Here is a 5,517-nt window from a genome sequence, read left to right as displayed (position 1 = left end):
AACACACATATATTTGTGAACTATTAGAGACTACACATGTCAAGTGGCTAGCTAGCAAGGGTTAGGTACTAGTTACCGAGGTGAATATGAAGTTTGAAGTATTTCCATTGATTCATCTTCGGGTCAACCATATAAGAATATGCAATGTGAATTGATTGATAGCTTGAGTGAATATTTTCAATCAGCTTGCTTAAGCACCCCAAAGCTTCATATCACCTTCAAGTACCTACAACACTTACTAAGCATAATTTGGTACCCAAACTATGTTGGGTCCATTATGGCTAGTCACACGAGACTTAGGCACCCAAATGGCCTGTGTGCTAGCACATGGTGAACCAATCACCTTTCTAGCACAAGTGTCATTTTTGGGCCTCCTAAGCATATTTAAATCAATTGACAAGTTGAGCTAAGAAGTGTTACCCATGGGACAATCTATACTTAAATGTCCCTTTCCTTTGCAAGTGTAGCATAGGCGATTCTTGTTCTTTCTAGCCTTCTCTTCTTGCACTTTGCTTGCTACCTTGCTAATGAACCTCTTTGTTGATGATGACAAGCCTTCACTTTTCTTATTAGGACATGAGTCAATTTCATGTCCCTTCTCATGACAACCATAACACTTCCTCTTGCTTCTTCTTGTCTTGTTCTTTGGAAGTGTGGCTTGATCATCGACCTTGTTGGAACACATAGAAGCATTGTGTCCCATGTTGGAGAACTTGACATGAGCCATCTTCTTCTTCTCTTGGATCTTGCTCATGCCCTTCTCTTCTTTCTTCAAGGGGCAATCTCTGACATGGTGACCGTCTTTCTTGCACTTGAAGCAAGTGATGAGAGTCTTCTTTGATTGACATTGCACCTTGATGGCCTTGGGAACTTTCCTATTCTGTCTAGGTGCGGCACTACCGCCCTTGGGGTGCGGCACTACCACAGTCTGTGCAGCTGGCTGAACTACTGTATTCTAGACAGATTGCACTTCTTTAAGTATCCCCTTCACTTTGCCATTGTTGGACTTGTAACCCCTTTGATAAGGCTTGATGCATGCATCGGTTGATCCCTTCTCAAGCTTCTTCACCATGTCTCATGGTTATCTTGAAAAGGTTGAGCATTGCACTTACCCTTCCATTGAATCAAGTCCCTTTTTAGCATTTCAACTTCTTCCTTGAGCTATTCATTTTCTTTTGCAATGGAATCATCACAAGTTTCTACAATTACATGCTCAACGGAAGATTGGCTTGCTTGAGAGCAACACTTGTTAGCACATGATAAAATAGATGAAACTTGTGTATATGTGCATTTGTGAGTGTGAGGTTGGTATGATTTTACCGTTGTTACCACAACCTCATGAGCAACTTCTAGCATGAGATGAAACTCCATAAGCTTCTCATGAGAGCACAAAAGCCCATCATGACTTTCTTGCAAAGTCTCATTTTTGCTAGTAAGCCTTTCCAACTTGTCTTTGAGCATATAATTCTGATCTTCTAATTGAGCAACACAAGATAGAGAGTTAATAGTATGAGTTTGCTCAATTGACAAGTTTTCATACCTTTGGACCAAGCTAGCATGAGAGCACTTAAGCTTTTCATGCTTTTTGGTCAACTTCTCCAAGCATTTGATCTTTTCAATGAGAAGCTCTTCTTGCTTGTAGAGATCTTCTTCTTGCTCTTGAATCTTCTCTATGAACTTGATCACTATCAACTTGTCTTTCTTGCTTAGACGTGCAAGGTGTTGATTGATCTCATCATCATCACTACCACTATCACTGTCACTCTCACTTGCCACTTTCTTCTCTTTCTTTGCCATGAGACCAATATGTGAAGTGGTATAGAGAGTTGAGCTTCTTGGTAAGGTGGATTCATCATTTGGCTTCCACCAATCACAAGCTTCTTCTTCCTTCAAAATGTTAGTCTCATAAGAACTAAAGAAAGTAGAAGTACCACATGTAAAAATATTGTTCTCACCAACTATTTCATTACCATCCAATAAGTCATATGTTGGCGAGGAAGTGGATGTGGCATGATCAAATAGGCCTTTTGAGAGAATTACTTGAGGCTCATCATTTGTCGATGAAGTTGAGCATTCCTCAAGTGGTTTTTCCAATGAGAGGTTGCTCTCTTCACATTTGGAGTGGCCATACATTTCCTTGAGTGTGGTCCAAATGATATGAGCATCACCAAGTGGTTCACCATCTCCAAATATGACAGCATCAAGTACATCTTCACTCGAAGCACTAAATAAGACATTAGCAACTTGAGCATTGAGTTGTAAGCATTTCACTTCCTCTCTCGATAGGTAGATCAAATCATCATGAGGAGGTGAAATGCTCACATCTACAATCTGCTCTATTTGAGGACCCATGGTCCTAAAAACATCAAGCACACTAGCAGACCAAGATATATAATTTGAGCCATCTAAAAGTAAAAGTTCTAGAGATACATCCTCACTTGTCGACATTGTTCTCTTAAGGTAGTTAAGCCCAAAATTGAGAGCCAGACTCTGATACCAATTGAAAGGACCTTGATGTCACCTAGGAGGCCTAAAGGGGGGTGAATAGGCCTATAAAAATTTAACTCAAAACTCTGTTAGAACAGAGGGCGGCACTGCCGGCCTTATAGGGTGTCACTGCCGCTCTTTGAAAATAAAGCAGACAACGTTGATATTTCACAGATAGTAACCTGACCCTCTCAGCTACTCAATCCTGCAACAGAAAGACAAAATCTAGTTCAAAGACCGGATACCATAGAAATCTCACACAAGAGAGGATCAAGCTACCAAACTCTAACAATCAGCTAGCAAAGAGCTAAACCAGCAAGAATACAAAGTGAAGCATGCAAGACATAAAATTTATCCCATGGTTCAGCTTGCCACCAAGGCTTGCCTAAGTCCATGTTGTTGAGGCATCCACAAAAGGATTGGCTTGCCACCAAGGCTTGCCTTGCCCTTGTTCTCAAATCAAGAGAATGAACTCTTGAAGTGGGGTAATTTCTTAGCTGCAGATGAGGTTACAAATCTCCCAAGGCTGCCACACGAGTTGGCAAGCGCAAGGACGATGCCTAGCTGGCTAGGGCTGGCTAGGAGTAAGCTCCAAGAGTAACAAACCCTAGAACCGCTAGCCAAACGTGAACCAAATGCTCTTAGACTTTGGGAATCAGTGGATCTTCTCTTCAATCGAGTTTTGCTGCCTTTTCTCTCATGTTTTGATGGTGGGAATCAAGGATTTGCTTGAGGGATGAAGGAGCAACAATGGAGGAGAGAGATGTGAGCTTTGGTATGTTCATTTTCAAACTGAACCGTTGGAGAAGAAGGCTCCACGTTGTGGGCTGGCCCAAATGGTATTTATACCTCTTAGGTCCCAACGGTCGTTTATGGGCGGCACTACCGCCCTCATAGGGTGGCACTGCTGCCCTAGCCAAAAAGGTAGAATCTAGAGATTTTTGGCTAGCTGCTTTGGCTGGGTAAGAGGATATAGATCTGTAGTTTTGAGCATCTGGTTGCATAGTTGACCAACTGTACTAGAATCCTTCTTTATAGTATGGCTTTTCCTAAACTCAAATTCAAAGCATAAAAGAATATAAATGCCTTTGAGCTGATTGCCACTTCATTTGGCAATTGAAAACTTCTATTATCGAATATGTTTTCCCCATTCTCAGTATACCTTGATTATGTGACTTGAACCATTTCCATACATATGAGTTCACCTTCATGGCTTCAAGTCACTTCCACTAATGATTTGATCCTCAACATAATATGTCTCCTCATAGCTTGATTAGTACCTCGACTCAATGCAAGTACTCTCTTCTTCACCTTAGCCATGGTACCTCGGTTGCCAAGCCGTTGCTTGCCCTTCACCTTCGCCTAGTACCTCGAAGCCCTTTCCTTGCTATCTTCACCCTATCAAGCCATACTTAAGTCACATTATATTAAGCATCCATTGAAAAACATTTCTTCAATATTTTGATTCTTTCTTGAATATTTTCTAGATATGAATGTTGAGATCAGTCAAGCTTCAGTTTGTCTCACATAGAGACATACATGGATCAACATCAATATAGTCAAGCTAATTCATGATTCCTTATTCCCTTCTCATTTTGGCTTGACATTCCCATTGCTCTTTCATATATTCATCCATGTAAGCAAACCAATGTAGAGACCAACTTATATCCACTATACATTGTCATTTACCAAGTATGTTTGCTTTCACATGATGCTATGACATCCCACAACATAGAAGCCATTTCATTGATTCTATTTGCATTGTTGTCTTTTGCTTGAACTAGATTGCTTCCAAAAACTTCCAATACAACAATACATAGTTTGGCATTCACTTTAACACAATGTGGCATATCATCAAGTTTGCCTACTAGTTGAACCTTGTATATACTTGTTAATACACAACCCACAAGTATATGCAATAGGCTTAATTTCCTGTTCAACACTTAGCAAACTTATTAGACCTTTAATTGTGTTGTTATTCAATTTACCAAAACCCACTAAACTGCTAGATGCACTTACACAAGTGAACCTCGGGATAAAAATCTTCGTGTCAACATTGTTCATCCCGTTGGTTTGCAATCCCTTTACACAAGCCTGTAGTTACATATTCATACATTGTGCTTGTGTAGTTGCTCTTGTAATTAGTTGGCTTGTGTAGCTTGCTAGTTACCTTCTTGCTTGTGTAGCATAGAAGTAGCTCCCTTGCGTGACTAATTTGGTTTGAGTAACCTTGTTAGTCACATTGCTTAGTTTGTGTAGCTAAGTAATTTGTGCTCTCTAATTTGGCATTAGTAGCGTTGTTATTGAGCATTGCTAGTGAGCTTAGGAGCTTTGTGCGCTTTGCATGACTAGTTGTGTAGGAGCTCCCCCGGTTGCTTGAAGTACTAGTTGCATAGGTTTGTGTGGCCTTGCAAGCTAGAATTGTTAGGTGAGCTCTAGCTAGCCCGGCACCTTTGTTGCCTATTTAGAATCTTTTTAAGGTGTTTGAGACTTAGATAGAGGGGTGTAGTCTTGGCTAGACTGTTAGTTTTATTTCCACATTTGTTTTGGTTAGCCGGTGCGTTTTAATTTTAGAAAGCACTATTTACCCCCCTCTAGTCCGCCATCTCGACCCTACAAGTGTTATCGGAGCCGAGGTCTCTCATTTGTGGTCTTCACCGACCCGAGAGGATGGCGACTTATGGTCTAGATGTTGATTGTCCACACATTTTTATGGCACACACTCTGTACGGTGGAAAAATTGGATGATATGCAATTTTAAATTTATTAGCCCTCAAATGTGGTGGATGGTAGATGTAGGCCTTTCTTAAGTGTTGGATGAAAATAATCTAACTTAAGCACAAGAGAAATGCCTAGATCTCGACACCCAAGCTATTGACATCATGTATAGATCTTTGGATGATAGCATATTCGGAGAGATCGTTGACATGAAAATTGCCCATGAGATTTGGAGTTATCTCAACAAGAAATATGAGACATCTCCAATGATGATGATGATGATGAGCCCAAGGAGGAGGCGCATGAGCGTGT

The 5,517-nt window shown here is 40.7% G+C and overlaps 1 pseudogene; it reads right to left on the bottom strand.

The window, feature by feature from the left end:
* Positions 1 to 238: 238 nt before the first annotated feature.
* Positions 239 to 2,448, bottom strand: LOC136469455 (uncharacterized; annotated as a pseudogene).
* Positions 2,449 to 5,517: the final 3,069 nt, after the last annotated feature.

This window comes from Miscanthus floridulus, chromosome 8 (genome assembly GCF_019320115.1).
Source record: "Miscanthus floridulus cultivar M001 chromosome 8, ASM1932011v1, whole genome shotgun sequence".
Taxonomy (NCBI): Eukaryota; Viridiplantae; Streptophyta; class Magnoliopsida; order Poales; family Poaceae; genus Miscanthus; species Miscanthus floridulus.
Note: the sequence above shows the minus strand (reverse complement) of the source record. Positions and strands in the feature narration are given on the sequence as shown.